Source organism: Coturnix japonica, chromosome 5 (genome assembly GCF_001577835.2).
Source record: "Coturnix japonica isolate 7356 chromosome 5, Coturnix japonica 2.1, whole genome shotgun sequence".
Lineage (NCBI taxonomy): Eukaryota > Metazoa > Chordata > Aves > Galliformes > Phasianidae > Coturnix > Coturnix japonica.
This window is the reverse complement of record NC_029520.1, coordinates 8,222,024-8,241,648: the sequence shown is the minus strand read 5'-3', so window position 1 is coordinate 8,241,648 and position 19,625 is coordinate 8,222,024. Positions and strand designations below refer to the sequence as shown.

The following is a 19,625-nucleotide window of genomic DNA, read 5'->3' as shown; positions in this document are numbered from 1 at the left end:
TTTTTTCTTCCTTTTCAATGTATTATATGTTTTAAATCATCTCCTTAGGAGACAAAACCAAATTTGTGACTAAAGACTCTGTTTTTTTCAGGTGGGCATACTCGAGAACTAGCTTTGCTGAGTCTAGTTTGGTCTTACATTCCTGCAGTCAGTACAGATAATCTCAGGTGCGTGAAGTCAAAACAACCTTTGTCTTTTCCTAACTGTGAAGTCAAAATAGTCCTTACCCATCTTCCTGTTACATTCACACGAGTGAAACTCAGTGTGTCTGGTGAGCTTTGACAAGGTAAAGGTGAGTTCTCAGCACTGAATATCTGTTCTTTCTAAGGCCTCGGTGTGTCTGTGATCTCACAGATTGAAGGTTTCTGAGAGTAAGCAGTTCCATTAGTTTGTTTGTAATAGGGATAGGGGAGAACTGACTGTGGAGCAAAGATGAGGGAGAAGGTGGACCAAAAATGATAAGAAAAGGCTCCTGGTGTCTATGAGAGGCTCCCTGCAATCGTGGCGGATAAGTCAATGGGCTGGAGAGGGCAAGCCAACTAATTTGCAAATAATATCCTTCTGAGATCAAAGCCTGTCATTATGTCAGAACTGTTCTGCTAATGAAAGTGTGACTTCTGTCTCAAAGACATATACTTTCGCAAGGTAACAGTTCTAGCCACAAACGGCCCATCTGTAAAGCTGTGTGTCTCTAGGTGTCAGCAATATCAGGAGCTGCCAAGGAAATTAAAAGGAGAATCTGGAGATGGATTTAGAAAAATCTCAGCATCACAGTGTATGAAACCTATGTTTGGGGGTAGATCAGTTATACAGAAAGCAGATTGTTTCCCCTTTTGCTTCAGCCCTGCTAAAAGTGCCATTTCATTGTGGCACAAGCAGCCAGAATAAAACTAGTCACCAAGGAGGGTGTCTGCTGGTGGGATTTTAGGCTGGTGTGTTGACTTGGGCATACGGGCATTCTAATATGAGAGGGTAGGAAGAACACATGTGCAGATATAGCAGCTGGCTCTTCAGTCCTACAGTAAGTCCTTTTAAGTTTGGAGAAGACCACACTGCTGGTGGGTGTAATGGGTGTACCTTTTTTCAGAGTGAGATATTTATTCTAAAGGTCTACCATGGAGACAATTACGTGATGACAACGTTTTTGCTGCTATTGCTGATTTTCCTTAACCCTAAAAAATCTAACACAGCAAAACTTTTGCCTGCAAGCAACGTCTTTGCTAGGCAACACCATCTGCGTAGCTATAGCAGCCATTTATTTAATGCATGACCCAGGGATGACGCGGGGGAATTTTGCCCGACGTGATGGAGAATGTGAGAAGTTGACAACTTTCCCAACAGTGGCTCATCAGCGGGTGAGAATAATCTCTGAAGGCTCCAGCTCTTGTCACTTTGGCAAGGATGCTTTCCCCTTGTCTTAGTATGCCTCGCTATGCTCACAGTTCATTCTTTTTACTTTTTGTTTAGCACTGCTCACATTTGAACTGTTTGCATTTTGCTGAGTTATGCTTATGCTTAAAACATTTACATTTTACTTAGAAATTGTCTCGTTAAAGTTCACTGCTACAATGAACTCACTGTAAGTTGGCATTCAATTTGTTGTCACTATGTTGTCCAGAATCCAAAGAACCTTGTTGTTGTGTGACATTTTTGGCCTAGTCAGTGGGATACCAGGCATACAATGACTGACAGCAAATGGAATGCCTCAGAGGAAAAGATGCCTAGAGAGGGTTGGGAGGGACTGCCCGGTATCCTGTACATGATCTGATCAAACTGCTCTGACCCAGCTAATGTTGGGGAGCATCTGAAAATCACAGAGATCATTTAGAAAGAGTAATCGAACGATTGGAATCTGATTTGCAGATTTAAGGTGATAATGTCAGAACAGGCAAAGTGATGTGAAGAATCTCGTGACCACTACAGTACTCTGGGGAGATAAGATTGAAAATTCTGTTATTAAAAATCACCATACGAGGGCTGAACAACCCTAATCCTCAATTTTAGAGGCAGATTATATCGATCTGGGGGACTTGGATGTGAATGTTTGGTTGTCCGGTGGCAATGAGGAGCGATCTAATGGCCCTTTTGGATAGGCAGATGTCTGTCCTTTAGCAAAGATTACTGGCCAACTTGGTCTTGGTAATGTAACAGGAAATGAAAGAGACAAGGAATTTTGCTTCCACAGAAGTGGAACTCAAGTGAGTTTAGATTACTCACTTGACCAGTAGAGGAGACACAGTAAAGGGAATCCTCAACGTGTCTTTCTTTCCCTCTGTCCTTGTTATCAACCATGGGATAAGTGCAAGCACTTCGGGTTACTTTTGTTTGCAGACTGTGATGTTTGACAGCAACTGGGAATAGTTTCTCTCATATGGGCTGTTTGTTTTGCTTGTCTAACAGGAAGTAGGTGAGCATCTGACTTCTAACAGAAAGTTAGTTTACCCAGCAATTATGTGTCTCCTAACTATTGCTTGGAATTTAAAGAGATTATTTGGTGCTAAGGAAAACAGGTATATAGTGCATGGTTATTTCCCTGTCCCTCAGTTCTCTACTGCCCCTGCTTTGTTTTGCTCCGTGCCACAGGTGAGCCTCCAGTCCTTTGTTTCATATACAGATGAGGCCTTAGATGCATGGGTAGGATGCTGTGGGGATCCAAGGCTGCTGCTGAACCTAGGGGAGCTGAAAAAGAGCCATACTCTGGGCCAGGAGCTCACAAATAACCTGTCCAGGTAAGGTCTGCTCTAAATTGTGCTGTTTATCAAGCATTTGCTTATGTCCAGAGTGTATTTTAATGAGAATGAGACCAAATTTCTGGAGATGCTTTTACACCTCCAATCCAGAGGGGAGGGATTTGTGTCTGCACGGGGTGGTATTTCCTTCCATCGTTGATCCAAACACGCCACCTACTGGTTGTTGGAAGGGAGACATGGTGTAGTCAGTAAAAGCAGCGTAAACCTTAACCAGACTAGATGCAATGCACCTTTGCACTGCAAAGCCAGCTGGATAACCTGACCATCACAGGTTCATCTGTTCTCCACCATCACAGAAGAATCATCCTGCAACACGATGCTTCAGGCATGCAAATGTCAGGGAGCAGAAAAGCCAAAGCCTGGACAGTGGGAGGAAGCAGACAGAGCAGGGTGGGGAGTTAGTGGAGGTGGGAAAAACTGGTGTTAAAATGATACTGGCTTTTCAAAGCAACACTCATTGACTGCTTCACAGCAATAGCACAGGGGTCTCTGAGAGAAAGCCATGTCTGTAGAGAAGGGAAACTTGAGGAATGAACCACAGAACAGATGGGCTTGGTGGGGTCCTGTGGGTCCACGTGGCACAACCCCTGCTCCAGCAGGGACAGCCAGTGCAGGGTGCCCAGCATTTTCCTTGTTGGACTTCGTGCCATGGCTGATCACCCAGACCCCCTTTCTTTCTATCTAGATCCCTTCCTAGTGTCATGCATGCCACTGACAGCAGTGCAGCATGGGGAAAGATCCGCTCCTGCTCCCCTGCTGCCCCTCCTCACAAGCCTTGGCCCTGGCCCGCTGCTGAGGAAGGGAGGCCATGTTGGGCCCGTGGGCTGGGGTGCCAGGTGCCCCAGGACCTTCTTGCTTGTAGGGGCCCAGCTGGCTTTGGCGATGCAACAGGGGTGCCCTTCTGTGGCAAAGATAGAGAACTGCAGCCCTCTTTCAGTCTCCTTTGTGCAAACACCTCACCATGAAGGTTTGCAGTGGGTGGGAGAGCCACAGGCTGAGCTCCTTGGAAGGACTGAGGGGTGGCAGATGCCCACAGAGAGGGGAGGAAATAAAGGGTTAAAGCACAGAGGGAGGGACGAGGCTACAGCTAGCAGATGTCTGGGGCTGAAAAGTAGGTCACCTATTTCTGCTGGGGGGGTGGGATTTGAAAATCGACATCCATGTGCAAACAAAGCCAAGTAGCACATCAAGGAGTAGAACTGAAGGCTGGAGCCTGGCAGAGATCCTCTGAGGACACCAGTCTGCACATCAGAAACTGCTATTAATTAAGATTATCTTTTCAAAATTACTTTATCTGCATGCACACATTTAGCTCATGTTGATGCCTTTGCCACAGAGTCCATGGAAGACCGTCACTCCTGAGGCTGTGGTCCTTGGTGTGTGTGTCTCTCTCTTTCCTAATGTAAAAAGGGTTAAATACAACTGCCCAAGCAGGTCATGAGGTCTCTGTAAAGCATTGTCTGTCTCAGAGGTTGCAACTGTACATAGATAAATGTGATTGCTTACACATTTTAGGAACCTAATTCAGGCACTCCTAATCATGTACATACACCACACAGATTGGGACAGCAGGCTGGGAGAGATAGGAAGAGCTGGGACAAAGCAAAGCAAGTTAATCTGCAGAAAGTGGATTTCTCTGGACAAGTCATTTGGTAATGATTTTATTCAGAAAAAAATTTAAAAAAATAAAAAATTGAGGAAGAATTCAGACTGGTGTAAAAGCAGCCACTCTGAGCCGTTCCGATTCTAGGTCTCTGTCATATACTGATTGCTCTTGACACGCCATTATCATAGAAGTATTTGGCTCACTGCAACGCAAGAGATCTTTCAGGCTTAAAAAACAAATCTGGGAGAGAGAACTTTACAGCAAAAATGGCATGGAATTGATGAGGTGATTATTCCATCGTTCACAAGTACCCCTGGGTGAGCCAGTCTATTCTAATCATCTCTTGGTCCCCTGCTTCAGTTTCACAGAAATACAGAGTCAGTACTTACTGGGCAGTTACATTTTAGCTGGTCAGGAAGTGATTCAATCTGTGTGCCTTTATTTTCCTAAGAGAAGTACCACGGAGGTAATTTCTCCACCTTGTTTTTCCTCTGTGCTTGTTTAATCAGCTTAGCTATTAAAAGATAACAAGGGTTTAGGACTATCATTAGCCTGGAGTGGTCATGTGGCTGTACTGGTAATTAGCACTGCTGTTGAACTCAGCATTGTTTAATAGGTAACTATAAAAACAGTACCACTACATTGCTACAGAAGCAAGAAAAAGTGAAGTTCCTCGGTTCTCCAATCTGCATCCATTTATTTGTTTGCTTTCTTATCTTGTTTATCTTCTGTGATATTAGCATCTATACTCCAATCGTTTAACTGCTTGAAAAGGCATTAAGACCCTACAGTCTAAAACTGCACTCCTGCAACACTTCTGCTGAGCTGCCCCATAAGCTTTCAGGTACCAGGTATCAGGGAAGGCCCTGAAGGGGGTCAGGTATCTCCAGTCTGAACCTGAACACAGGAACTCTGTACTGTTTGGATTGTGTCCCCAGGAGTGCCATTCAGTCAATATCCTGAGCCCCCTGGGCATCCTCCCAAGGTATTGGGCTCTTCACAACTCTCTTTGGTTACGTTTGCTTTTGAAGCACTGCTGGAGGAAGAAGTGAAGATGGGTGCTCCTCATACATAACAGTCTAGTGTTCATCTCATGCAGTGGAGTCTACAGGGCAACATTCTCCCATTCCCTTCTTTGCCCCTGAACATTAACAGTTTGCTTCAAAGGGCTAAAGAGCACTGCAAACCATAACCTCAGGAACTAGGGAGAGAGAGAGGGGAGGAGATAAGCTAGGATATCCTGAATCAATCTATCTGACATCTGTATAGTTTCTAGCTCTGGAAACAGTGGATTCACAAAACTTCAGGAAAAAATATCCTACATGTGGTTACTGTGCATCACAATTCTGTAACAATAATGCTTTGCTGGAGTGCAAAGGATGCAAACAGAAAAGAAACATTGAAGTAGTACTGTGGAGAGGACTTTGATGTAAAGTAAAGGAATGGTCCAAGAAGTATAAAGCCTTCAAGGTAAGAAAATTCGTGCATTGTGCAATTGCTTGCTTCTGCAAAGTCCTGGCTTTGCTCAGCAAAGATGTTATTTGGGCCCTGGCCTAACTGATGAACTACTTTGTGATCCGCAGCCAGGAAGACCAACCTTAATGCAAGATTGCATTGCTTCTTTCCATGGATATATTGCTTGCATTGTCTACTGCTCTATAAATTTTCCTATCAGCAGGGGTAAGGTAAGCATAAATATCACTGGGGCTATCAGGAATGAGAAGATAAAAGTTCATGCTTTACACTTTATACATGGAACTTCAGATCCTGAAGGGAAAATGCCAGGCTTCCCATGTTGAAATAATGGGTTTTCGTGACTGTACATTGCAACAAGACATGCATCTTTGGCAGATTTAATTTATGGGCAATTTGGGTCAGATGATGCCCACGTGGATGTCCATATGTCCTTCAAGGTTAATCTATAGGCACGTTGACCAAATTTGACTAAATGAAAAAGGTCTGAAATCTCCACAGTAAAGCTGTATGTATTTCCCAGAGGTTGGTGTAGAGGGGCAAAATGGAGTCCATGAGCCAGCACCAAGATGGCAGGATGGTTTGCAGGGTTTCTTGGGTTCAATGCGGTGCACACTGTCTCCTGTTGAAAGAGTAAAGGTGGGGGAAAGCGTTACAGGAGATAGGGAACTGAAATTACTGTGGGAGGGGAAAACATAGGGGACAGAGTACATGATGGTTGGACGCTGTACTTATTTCTGCAGCTTACAGTATAACTAGTTTTATTACCAGGGCCTAATTTGGTGTCTGATGTTAATAATTAATATAACTGGGTCTTCCCCTGCTCCCCAGCATTTCTAATGAGTAGCATTTGCTTTTTAGCTTTATAGTTAGGCCTCATTGCCTCAGGAATCTTCTCCCTGTTGTTGCCTTCCGTGATCCCAGAACGGCCCTTTCCATTGAGGGATGGCGTGGAGATCCCACCCCAGTCCCCAGCAGCTTTTGCTTAGAAATGCTAATAGGATCAGCGTTGGAAACGAGATTAAAAGACCGAACTTGAACATTTTGTTTCAACTAAATGGATTAACTCGTGGGGTTTGGTGCAGCCAAGCATCCACGTTCCCCCTCAGCAGCAAAACCATGAAGTCGTTGTTCAGAAATGCTTCTTCCTTCCCCTTAAAGCTACTTAGTTTTCACAATGCTGATAAGCCCTCGGCCTAAATCATTAACATTCTTCGAAGGTTCTTTTTTTTTCCCCTCTCTCATCCTGTGAGGAGGATAAAGGGGTTTGTGAGGGTTATGGCTAAATCTGGTTGTTGGCTCAGCTGGCCTTGCTCTACTAGTCGTTACTTTGTTGTTGAATTAACACATAGACAAGAGTGGCGGTCCCGCACCCCACTGCTGGAAGGGCCACGAGCTGAGCTGGTTGGGCCGGTTGCGAAGTAGAGCTTGTCTCCCAGGGAGTGCCCTGTGTAGGGTGAGCACAAGAAAAAACACATTATTTAAAGCCTTGCTTTTTCTATCCTAGACACAGCCGCGTCCCAAAACGAAAACAGAGAGCTCCACACTGCAATTTACATTGGGGTTAAAACAAGCCCTCTGGGCTCGAGGAAAGAAAATAATCCCTGCGCTGGAGAATGCGGGCATCGATCCCGCTACCTCTCGCATGCTAAGCGAGCGCTCTACCATTTGAGCTAATTCCCCACTGCGCAGCCTCCGCTCTCCGCGCCTCCCCACACGGCCTCCCCCGCCCCCCTTGTTGTCAGGCAGTTTGGCGCCGTGCTTGTGCACAGCGGCCAATGCGGACAGCGCCCCTCCCGCCATGCGCCGCGGCTCCGGATTGGACAGAGAGAGTTTATTATTTTTTAAGAGGCTTCCGCTCTTCCGATTGGACGATGGAAACGCCCGTCACGGTGACGTGCCCTGTTGCTAAGTGGGGAAGGTGGGATGAGAGGTGCGCCCTTCTCGTGCGCCGATTGGCTAGAAAGAAATCGACGGCCCGCCCCCATCCCCGCTTAAGCCTGTAGGAGCATTCTGACTGGGTGACTGACAGCGAGGATACTGCCAATGAGAGGCCGAGCCGCACACGCCACCCAATAGGAAAGGGGCGGGGCGGTGCCGGGGCGCTATGATTGGCAGGCAGGGCGGAGGGAGAGGAGGGCTCGCAGGCGCTGATATGTCCGCCATCTTGGAGCGTAGGTGATGGTGGCGAGCGGTGGCTTTCCCGCCTGAGCGGAGGCAGCGCGGGGCCTGTGGCGGGGTGACGCTGTGTCCGAGGTACGTTGTGTGCAGCGGCTCCTCGGCCTTCCTCCGCCACAGCTCCGGGGGGCGCAGGCCGCGCTCGGGGCCTTCCCGCGGCGGCGTGGGCCTGGCGCCTGCCCCCTCCGCGCGGGGGCTCCGCGGGGTCGGAGCCCGGCGGGACCGCGTGGGCCGGCCCGTATCGGCCCCGAGCCCGGGCCGTGCCGGGCTGCGGGTATGGGGGGCAGCCGGGCTGGGCGCGGCGGGGAGGGCCCAGGGCCGCCGCCTCGGGCCCTTCGGTGGGGCTCAGAACTGCTGGGCGCCCGCGGAGGGGCGGTGCTGGTTCGGAGCAGCGAGCGCCGCCGGCTGGGGCGGAGCGGAGGGCCCTGAGATACGGTGCGGTACGGTGCGGTGCTCCCGGGGCAGGCCGAGTGCTGCTCCGTGCCGCCAGCAGTCACTTGTGTGGGTACCGCTTACAGAACTTCTGTGCCTCTGTGATAAGCCTGGATCACATCACTGATGGCTAACTTTGTTTTTACTTCTTCAAAATCACTGTATTCCTGCTGTTTTTAAAAAAATAATTATTTTTATTCATTATTATTATTATTACTTTTTGTTAGAACTTGCTGGGAGCGCGGCACTATTGATTTATCTGTTGCTAAATACACCTGGCAAAACCCAACTTTGAACCTGCTGCTTGTTTTTGTGTTGCTTTAGTAGTTAGAAACTTCTGTGAGCATAAGGGGGAGTTGGTTGGTGATGCAGCCTTGTGACATAAGCGCAGGTGGAGCTGAGGTCAGGGGATTCTCTCCACCAATGTGACATAAGGAGCAACACGCCTATTCGTGCTATCCCAAAGTTCTGGGCGGAGGAATATAGAAAGCTTAAGGGGGATGTAGAAGCTTTAGGAAACCTTCCTGGAGAGGGATTGCTTAAAAATGAAAGGTTGTATCGCGGCTTGTGATACTCTTTAGGTAGACAGTGTCATAAGTGGGATGGGTGTAAATGTACTCTTGGCTGTTTAGATGTGGTGGTGGCTTTTTTTTTTGTTTAAATGCTGAATATTAAGCAGGTTTAATCTATGATAGGATCGTACAAGTGAACTGCACAAATACCCGGCACCTTTCTTCTTATTATTAGTCGTGAACTGCTCAAACCCGCATTTCAGTGATCTTGCTGGAATACCCAAGTTTGATAAACTGCTACGTAGTTTCAGTACAGCACATATGAGCCCTATTGCTTAGCTCTGCGTTACTTCTTTGTGCTCCCGTGGGGAGGCACGGACTAACTGTAGCTCGCAGGAGCCTTTATTATGCAAATCTAAAAGAACAATACAGAATTATGTTTCCAATATACAGCTTCTAAACGAGACCCCATGCAGATGTGGTATACAGCCAGCATGTGAAGTTCTTAACAGCTTAATATTCCATTACGGAATGAAGGATATTAATTAGTTTGTGTGTGCATCTTTACAATATTGCTTGCAAACTGTTTGCTGTGCTGCTGTTGATTTGATAAAGTGAGGAAATCTGGCTGTTTCCTTCCGAGCGCTTATTTCTTGCACTTAACAGAGGTGATGCTATAGACAGGACACCAAGTGGAGTGAATCAGACGATGATCTCAGGGTGAGCTTCAATTAACTCGAATAGAAATTCTCCCATATTACAGCAGAAAATGATGTGTGTAACATTAACAGATGGTTAGAGAGTGAACTCTAGTGCCGTGGCTCAACAGCTTTGCTTCTGTGCTCAGCTTAAGCTTGGGGTGCACATACTGTGCTGTGCTGCACTACGCAGCTGGCTCTGAAGCAACCAGTGTGTGACTGAAACCTAAGGAGAGGGATGCTGTGCTGAGCTCACTGGTGGTGTTCCCTTTCTCTAAACTGATGATGTCCTCTTTTGTCCAAGTGCTTAAAAGGCTCTGTAGTATTTATTCAGCTCCGCAGGCAGTTAAGCAAATTGCTTTGTATCACTGTATTATTTCATCTACTGGCTTCAGTGTTGCAGCACTGGACGCAGTATCTTTGTAGCAGTGGACTTGTGTGTTCCTATGAGTTCATTCATGGCCTTTGGAAGCTGAGATGGAAATACAGCCTCTGTGGGCCTGTTTCCATAGTAAGATGGGATGTCACACCATGTAGTATCGAGTTCTGGTGGTCATGTAGCATTTTCATCTGTGACCCTCAAGGTTTCCATATATTGTGTCACATGGCAGGTTTAGGATGGTGTGTTTCTCAAAGCAGGCGATGCATCTGAATTGACACAAGTAGATACATTTGATAGCACTTCTCTAGAGCAAGACGAGAGCCGTGGTTTTTGGCAAAGCTTCCCATGGTAATAAAACACATAGGGATAGATGAAGTTGGAGGAGAAGAGCAAAGGACTCGAAGCCATTTAGTGATTGGGTTCGGTTCTGGTGTTTAGGGTGTTGGGGAAGTCTGGAAGATTAAGCAGAAAGTACCGAGAGAGTCTGAATGCTGAAAGCTTTGCATGTCACATGGAAGCGTTTTGGTGATGTGTCAATGTTCCGGCATCTGTTGTAGAAACCATATGCTACTAAGCAACTGAAGTAAAATGTTTTTCTACTCTTGGGTATTACATACAGCTCTATAGCTGGTTTGGGATGTTTTTTAGGAATCTGGATGGACTGAAGTTTCTTTTTGCTGTTTCCTCAGTATCATAGGATTGTTACAGTTAGAAAAGACCTTTAAGATCGTGTAGTCCAGCTGGGACTCCATGTGGTCCTTCCCTAATCCTGTTAAGGAGACCTGTCAGTTCCTCTCCTGTGAGGTTTAAAAACCTGGAGCGCTGGGTGGCAGCATCTGTGCCACCTGCTGTAGGAGAGAGTACCTGAATGGCTTTGGCATGGAGCTGTATGGACTGTGGAGCTGTGGTATGTGATCTGGCAGTGGACGTTGTCTCTCCTTCTGAATGTAACCGAACAGACTGAAAATATTCTCTCGACAGTACTGGGAACCTGTTGTTACACAGGAGCGAGGGACTGAGTAAGAAACTGGAGGTATTTGGGGTGTGTTGGTGGAGTGCTTAAAGGAGAACATATATGAAATGGATAGTGAGGATTTGGTTAAGATGGAAGTGTGGTGTGAAGGGCAGCAGATTTTAATTCAAAACCAAAAAAGCTACATGTATATGAAAGCAGGAACTGCCTGACGCTGAGACTTGCGGGTTGGTTTCCTTGGAGAAACACCTAGGAACTTTCCTATTTAATTTTGGATGAGGTGATTCCAAGCATTTATACATACGCTGTTACACATCTGTGAGGAGATGGAGTGTGTGCCCTAGTGGTCTCTTTTCCGTGTCCATTGGGTCTTCTGGAAACAGCTCTGAAAGGCTGTAGGTCGGCTCCTGTTGGTTGCACCAGAAGATACTTGTAAAAGCATGGAAAACTCCAAAGCCTTTTTATGGAGACTTTGGTCCTGGGTGAGGCTCTGTGGAAGGGCCACCTGAAGCATTCACATTGTTAATAGCTCTCAAGTGAATCCTAGGCAGCTTTTATCCCTGCTGCACACTGGTGTTGTCCCCACTTTCAGTTTGAGCAGTGTGAGAGCGGAAAGCAGGGAAGCAGTGGATGTTTCTGTTGGTCTGGCATGCTACAGATTGCTGTTATTGCAGTGCTACTTGTGCAGTGGGAGGGGTATCAGCTGCTGCCTGCTCAGGGTGGATGTCTGCATCTTTATACCAGAGTACTTACACACTTAGCATCTCTAGCTAAAACTTTTTCCTGTGAAACACCTTGTAACCTTACCTTTAAAATAGGCGTAGGGCTCTCTTGGTGTACTTTGCCTTTTGTCACTGCCTTGGCAGACTTGCCATGTAGCCTGTAATTAGCAAGCAAGCCCATCAGGAACACCTAGTGAATTACATTTGTTTGACAAGTTCAGCTGCTGGCACCAAACATCTTGGGGGGGGGGGGGATGGAAATCAAGATGGAAAGTCTAGAGACAACAGAAGCGAGGCCATAGCAGTGGAAGACCCAGTTCTGGGCAGGTGGGTTTCCTGCTGAAGTTGTGACTTGCAGCTCCAGCAAACCAATTTGCTTTCATTTTTGTTGCATTCCAGATGGAAACCTTTGAAAACTGCCAAAGCACAGAAGTTGCATTCCTTACCTCCCATGGTCTGTCTTTGTGCCCTTCTGGCTGACATGAAGGCTGAGTTTAGTGCTCCTCATGGCGCTGACTTGGGGCTAACAGCACTTTGGCTGAGGTTTTTCCATCCCGTGAGTGGCAGCTGTAGAAGTTGTACTGAGCTGTGTATGAAGTAGTGAGTGCTTCCTTTTGGCTGTGACAAGCTTGTGTTCATCAAACGCATCTTTGTGTGCTTGATGCCGATGATGGACTTTTTGTTACTCGAACCCACCTTTTACTTAACAGCAAAAAGGAGCTGTGTGGTGAGCACTGTATTTAAATGAAATTTATCCGAGTCTCCCTGAAATAACGGAGGTGGTAAATATGAGTCTGTAATTCTTCAGCTTCCTTGTCTTCTGGATGAAGGCTCCAAGAGTCGCAATCCAAGAACTTAATACTACTGTAATACCAGTACGAGGTGGCTGGGGGCTGAACTGAAAACTTTGCTCTTTCTCAACCTATTACACTGTTCGATTGCATTTGTTTCTCAGTAGATGTACCAGGTACTGTTTTCCTGCTTATTAATATGTTTTTGCTGGTGGATGGGAACAAATGCTTTTTCTTTTGGTCTGTTCCATTGTGCCCTCCTGCTGTGCTTATACACCCCAAACAGAACCTTGGTGTGGCTGAATCTCTCAGCTGCCACCGTGTTTATGTTTCCTTCTTTAATGGATACATTGGAGTAACTTTATTTTGTCCTGTTGATAAATGTGCAAGTGGAGAGGCTGCAGTAATAAGCATAGAGGGGACCTAAGTTTTGGTACATGAAGTCAAGATTAGGAATCCTTTTCCTCAAGTGTAAGTTGAAGTCAAGGACTTATTTTAACCTACTTGAATTACAGATTAAAAGAAGAAATATCTTCAGTTGTTCTTTTCATGCTGCACACTCCAAATTGCGCTGTAGGGATTCCAGCCTTCAGTTTGAAGAGCGAAACGTGTTTGTTTGTGATATGGCATGTTAGCCTGGCTGTGTGCACGGAGCGGGTTGATTAGGTCTGTCCTTACAGCATGTGGTAGCACAGAAATTCAAGATAACATATTTAGGGGCTCAGCTTTTGCTTTATGAAAAGGGCAGTCTTCCCTGACACCTTGAAAATGTGCAGCTGTCAGAATGTATCTTAATGGTTCTCTCAGCCTCAGTATGAAGAAAAGCAGGAACATTTTGCCCGCAGTCTGTTCACTAGTGAAGTTTGGGTAGTCTGTAATGTGAGTGGGGAGGTCCGGGGAACCTGTAGTGACAGCAAAGAGTCAAATGAGGAGGAAGTACATGGCAGACAACTGTGGGTTTAATTTTTAGGGCGTTAACTTAAGTCCATTCTAATTCTGGCAGCAGCAATAGCTGAGGGGAACTTCGAGAGGCAGAGCAGTGCTGGGCTCCGAGAGGCTGTTGCCAGCTTCCATTTCTGAACTGCAAACGTTATTAAGTGAGCATTTTAACAAGACTGACATGTTGCATACAAAGAAAACTTGTAGGACTTGCTTATTCTGCCCGTCCAGGAGGGCACTCTTTGCTGACCTGGTTTGAAGTTACTGAAGCAAGCAGCTTTCTTCTACCTCTGTTTTTTCACATACCTCGAAACTTGACTTGCATCCAACTTTCAAGGTCTAATCAACAAGGTGAAAAGGAGGATGAACTTGTTTGTCTGAGCAGTTAAAGGTTGTCCAGATTAAGCGGGTATGTTTACATTATGCACTGCAATGCCATGGAGGAACCGTGCAAGCCAATTATGCATAGGCTTTTATATTGACAGTGTGCCATGCCAGGTACTCACAGAGGGTCGGAAAGCTGTGTGGGCAGTTGTGCTCATGAAGGCGAGCAAAGCGTAGGTCTGAGTGGCTGTAGTGTAGCAAAGTGTCTGACACAGCTGTGTTGTTGTCTGTTAATGCTGCTTCTGCTACTACCTTACTATGAAAAAAAAAGTTTCCTGTTGCCTGGTTCTGGTAAACACATTCAAACAAAGAGCCTTCTCATCCCTTCCGCGCTTGTTTTCAGCAGTGTCCCCGCTGGTTGGGGCAGCATGAGGCAGAGGAAGTGAGACACTGACACAGCTCTAGTGCAGCCATGGTGCCAAATACCATTGATTTTTATTTATTTTTTTTCTGTTGTCTTTCAAGTCTAATAACTTGAAACTTTTGTTTGTGAACTTAATGTTCACAAACATCAAACCCCCCACCCTTGTTGCGAGCACCAACTGAAGCAGAAAGGAATAAATGTGTAAAGACTCCTGCTCGAATTCACATACATGTGTCTCCTTAAGTTAGGATCTTCTCCTTTAGTGTTCAGACTAAAAACCTGTATGACCTCAGCAGTAGATTAGCAGTAGTGATGTTTTTTCCCCATTTCTGAGGAAGCAGTGCAGGAATTCAGGAGCTATGCTGCAAATTGCCATCTGGTTGGTTGGGAGAATAGAACCACTGCTGAATTGTTTCTCCAATCATAGATATCTTACTCTTGTCATCAGCTGCAGGAAAGCTTTCACGCTACAGTCTTGATGCAACTTAAAGTCGCGTGATTAGGAACAGGGATGGAAGAGATGCATCCTGTTAGGTACCGGGTTACCCTGTTCCTTGGCCATGCAGACCCTGGTGACTGGCAAACCCTGTGAGCTACTTCAGAATGTGGATTTAAAAATAAATCCAACCCAAACCACAACCCTCTTTCCTTGCTTCTCACAGTAACCTCAGCTGTCACCTCCTAAAGTGCGTTTTCACTTTGAAGTGGCTTGCAGAGGTTTGTCAGTTGTGGTGTCAAGGTGAGACCATACTGAGTGGATAGTGTTGGGACTGCTGGCTTCAATGTGATTCTGGGAGAGGAAGAGATGTTCCTGATTAAATTCTATAGCAAACTGTAGTATACTAGTGTTCTAGTGAGGACATATTTGGATTCTCTCCATCAGATGTTTGGAGGGGTTTGCTAAAGAAATGATGATGATACTATTCAGTCTCCTAAATGATTTTGCACTGTTCTGCCTTGAGCCTTAACATTTAGTAGTTTCCTGTTGCAGGATGGTAGCTTCACTGTGGAAGATTTCTGGGGTAATAAGCTGCTGGGAAAAGGGGGAAAATGCACTTGATATGTTGTATGTTCACACTTAAGACACACTGAATACCCACCACCTCACTGTGCTGACATCCACTGTTGTGTCTCTGTAACCTCAGTGAATGTCAGTAGGTGTAGTTTCCTCCTGGTGGAGGAATTCAGTGACACACCTTTGCTCCATCTGCACTTCCATGTCAGACGCCATTTTGTCATGCTCTGCTGCCATCTGCCACACAACAACAAAATGGAATGGAATAGTGATGGGAAGGTTCAACCTTTACTTCTACAGCACCACCATCTGCCTCTGGTGCTTTGGGCCAACATCATAAAATAGTGTTACTTTCAGAGCAGCCCTCCTATTATTTTAAGGAAAGTGTGGTTTTTTTTCCCCTCTATCCATGTGCGTGCATTTGAAAACCAGAAATGGCAACCAAGAAAATTTGGGTGAAGCAAAGAAAATTCAGCCCACTTGTTTACTTTTTCTGCTCTAGCAAGTCACTTGGCTCACAAGGGATTGGCAGATCTACTTGACATTTGGACCTGAAGATCTTGGGATGAAAAACATGCTTGACCTTTGAAAGTATTCTGGTCAATGTATTATGCTGACCTTCAGTTCATGTGTACGTTGGTTACTAAAATAGCCTTAGAGAAGGCTGGATTTAATGTTTGTGTATGTCAGGGCCTGGAATCTCCGTGCCGTTGTGCGTGAAATAGAGGAGTGATGGCTTCTGGTTCCAGCGCTGTTGGGAGGTACCAAATAACATGGTACTGCAAGCAAAACTTCCTAGCCCTGAAGTGAATCAATAAAAAAGTACCATCCAGAGCACATTCATTGGGCGACTGTAACTGAAATGTAAATGCTACTTTGAGTTCAGAAAGAATTCCAAGAATTCCTTCCAACCCAAACCACTCTGTGAATGTATTTTTCTTGCATATATTTAGGTTGATGGAGTTGTTTCCTCCTTCAGCTCGTGTGCCTTATTGCCTGCAAAGCAACACTTTGTGTTCGTGCAGTTGTTGAACTACTGAACTGAGAGCCTGTTAACAACACTAAATTATAAAATGTCTTTTTTGTCGTTGTAGGAAGAAATCTGCTTCATCTAATTCAATCCTAATTCAGTCCTGCTAATCTGCTAATACTGTAGATTGAAAGATTTTTGCTGTTGCCAGGATACCCTGTAATGGGAAGGAGCCTGAGAGAGTACAAATTCTGTTGTTTAAATTTTGTTAAAGCTTTTGTTTAACAGGTAAGAAATATTGCTATTAAACTTCATCTATAGCAGTATACTTAGCTTCGGCATCTATAAAGCCTCAGATTAAACTTTAAGTTATTCCTAAATGCTTTAACTTTGTCTCTTGTCTTCACTAAAAGCTTATTTACCTGCTTTTCCTTTTTCTGCAGGTCAGGCTTTGTGGCCATTCTTTTCTTTTCAGCCTTTTTTTCCCCAACAACAACTTTACAGACAGCTGTTTTTCACTTGGTCTTTTGCTTTTATTTTATTTCTTAGCCCCTGTTCCACCTCTTCTTTTCAGTCTTAGTTGACCCTTGAGGCTCGTTCTAGACATGCTGTTGTGGTTATTCTATTTGTTTTGCAGAGAACATGTTTTAAAGTGTTTTGATTTTGTGCCTGGAAGTGTATCAGCTGCCCAACCTCCCATTCTTTGAGTTTCAAAGAGTTTCAAAGCAAATGTGTTCATGCATTGACATACGTTAGGTACCAAACATTTTTGGCGCTATAGGTTCTCATATTGGAGTACAGTAATCCTGTCTTCTGCAGCCTCATTTTTTGTATCAGACTGAATGCTAAAACCTGCCTTCTATGTAGGTATGCATTATGTAGCAGTCTTGGTATAATATTGCTGAACCATCTGTTCTTCTCAGTACATAAATAACCTAATTTCCATTTTGAAAATAATGGGAAGAGTTCAAAATACTGAGGATCTAACTGAATTCCCTGACCAATTGATACTTTACATTTGTAAATGTTTGGCTGCTGGAGTGAAGACAGTAGAAAATTATTCTATTGCATTTGGGTAGGGGGAGGCCAGTGTCTCATTTGAAGTTGCAGGTAACAAGAACATTTATTAACGATTAATTAACCAGTGGTTTGCCATAGTGTAGGAATCACCAAGGCTACGCTGGTTGCTTGGTTTCAAACTGTTCTTGTAACTTGATTGTGAAGTGTAGATTTTTTTTGTCAGACAGTTACGACCTCAGGAATTTGGAGGTATCACTGTCATCGAGTCAACGTGAACTGTTCTGGATGTTCTTCTGTACTTCATCATAGCAATTGACCACTGGGACACTCAGTTAGTAGACGTCTGTAGGTGTGCACGTGATGGGTGTATATTATCTATACTGTGTAAAAACACACATATTTGTAGCTCTGAGCTAGATGTAAGGGCAGCCAGTGGGAGTATGGAATGGTAAGTGTGAAAGAGATGTCATTTCTGCCTCAATTTGTAGCTGCTCTACAACTGACACAGGCCCCTGCTTTAAGAAGTGAAGGTACTTACTGTTTAGTAAATAGAGAATGAAAGTCATCCCTCTTTATTAGATAATTTCCCTTCTGACTGGGAGCTGGAGACAGCTGTTTGAGAGCGTTAGGAAAATGATTGTTTTCTTGCTGTTTACAAACATGGTTTTTCTTCTAGTCGAGAAAGGACTGCCAGGTAGGCACATCTCTCAAGTGTGCAGTTAGCTAAGGGCTTTCATTTCAGGAGTATCTATGCTGTAAATGTGTGCAGGGTGGAGTCAGTTGTATCCAGTAGTACATTGTTAAACTGTAAAATAGTTAATGCATGTGCTGAATTTTTTCTGTTGTGTTCCCAAACACACTTTAGCTACACAGGAGTTGTTGATAGTACTTGGGAGGAGCAGTGTGTTGTTTTGGTATGGAAGTGGAATTCTACCTGGTAAGTGTTTAAAACACTGAACTGTCACTGGGTTATCTGCAAGGTATGTTCCCCTGCAGTCCCTGTATCTTAGAGCTCAACGGTGGTAGGAACTTAGTCATATGATTCCACCCGTGTTTAAGAAATGCAGGAACTGTCTCACAAAAACACTGCTGTGTTATAGCTTTTATTTTAGTTTGTGATCGCTAGGTGTGATACAGTGCAATTGAATCTAGGATATAGAACAGTAATTGCTGTCTTAGCAGTTTAAGAAGTAGCCACTAGAGTGTATTGTCTGTCAGCGTTCATGACTGCTATTTCTGTCTCTCTCTCCAGTTTTTTTCAGGGGCAGACTTTTGCTTAGTTTTACTTTGAAGAGACTGTAAATTGCCAGTATCAAAGTAAGGGCTTTATGAATGCCAGTGTAGTATCTGATTAATGTTCACTGTTTTGGGCAGAAATAAGTTGGAAACTAATGAAGTGTACTTAACCAATAGGAATTTTGGGGACCTGGCGGAAGGACATGCCTAGCATTTTAAAGAAGCCACTTGCTGTTAAAAGTCTTTGAAATGTTGCCAAATTCTCATGGTGTTACCATTAAAAGATGCTGTTTCTCTCATTACTTCCCCTGAGCATACTCACATGTTTGGTTTTTGGAAGACAGTTCATTGTTTGCATTGAAAATGCTTTATGGAAGTACTGAGGAATTAGACATGGTTGAGTAAGGTTGGCGATGTCAAGGACTACGTTTGTGGCTCCTCTCCTTGCATCCAGTGATGAAGTTGCCTTCTGTCAGCTGCTGCCTGAGAGTGGGAAAATCCTGTTTTATTGAAATATCCTGCTTAACTTAGGATATGTTTGATCATAGGAAAGTTGTTGGGTTTTTTTGGTGCAAAAGTAATTGATTTTTTTTTTTCCTCTGTGCTCTTGAACTCTATATGAAGAAAACAGTGTTGTGGAAGGAAGTTGCGTTCTCAGTTTGGTACTTGGCAACACAATCCTTACTACTCTGTGTAGCACTTCTTAGGGTCTCAAAACACTGCAGCAGCTTCAGCTTGACACCCGATGCATTTGAAGATTCTCCTGTGCAATTGTGTAGTGCTGCAAAGGCTCGTGAATTTCTGATGGAAGCTCTGGGTTTTTGCTTTTAACACATTCAGCTGTCAAGTGAAACATCGTACCTGAAACATCATCCTTCTAGTTCTGTTTGTGTGCTGGTTTAGATGGCCCAATGTGCTTGAAGCTACCACAAGTATGAGCTACCATGCTGGAGGTAACTCCTGGTTAAAGATTCACCTGTGTAAGCTGTATAGAAGTCCAGAACTTAAATGAGCAGGTCACCCAAACAGTCTTAAAGAAGTGCGTGTTGTAAAGAGATTCAAGACAGGAGACAGTCCCCAGAATTATCCTTGTAGGGGCATATTTGTCTAGGATTTATGTTCATTTTGTAGACTGAGAACAGTGATACAAGCTTTCAGGAAAGCTGTTTGACTGCTACAT

At 44.7% G+C, this 19,625-nt stretch overlaps 1 protein-coding gene, 1 long non-coding RNA gene and 1 other non-coding gene across 12 annotated transcripts in view; 1 reads left to right on the top strand and 2 right to left on the bottom strand.

Annotated features, from left to right (window-relative positions):
* Positions 1–6,018: 6,018 nt before the first annotated feature.
* Positions 6,019–7,602, bottom strand: LOC116653459. Its single transcript, XR_004307301.1, has 3 exons — positions 7,387–7,602; positions 7,203–7,276; positions 6,019–6,451 (listed from the first exon to the last, which is right to left on the bottom strand). It is a non-coding gene; the product is annotated as an uncharacterized LOC116653459 (long non-coding RNA).
* Positions 7,440–7,512, bottom strand: TRNAA-AGC. The gene has a single exon. It is a non-coding gene; the product is annotated as a tRNA-Ala (tRNA).
* A 339-nt stretch (positions 7,603–7,941) lies between the features above and the next one.
* The window catches only part of PPP6R3 (protein phosphatase 6 regulatory subunit 3), a 45,262-nt gene continuing 33,578 nt past the window's right edge, over positions 7,942–19,625 (top strand). For 6 of the 10 annotated variants that reach the window (XR_004307609.1, XM_015863798.2, XM_015863792.2 and 3 more), the window contains exons 1-2: positions 7,942–8,085; positions 16,314–16,477. The gene's annotated coding sequence lies outside the window, so the exon portion shown is untranslated. Of the gene's footprint in view, positions 8,086–8,873; positions 8,992–16,313; positions 16,478–19,625 lie in introns of those variants that run through there. The other 4 variants (XM_015863795.2, XM_015863794.2, XM_015863791.2 and 1 more) reach the window with 3 other exon arrangements.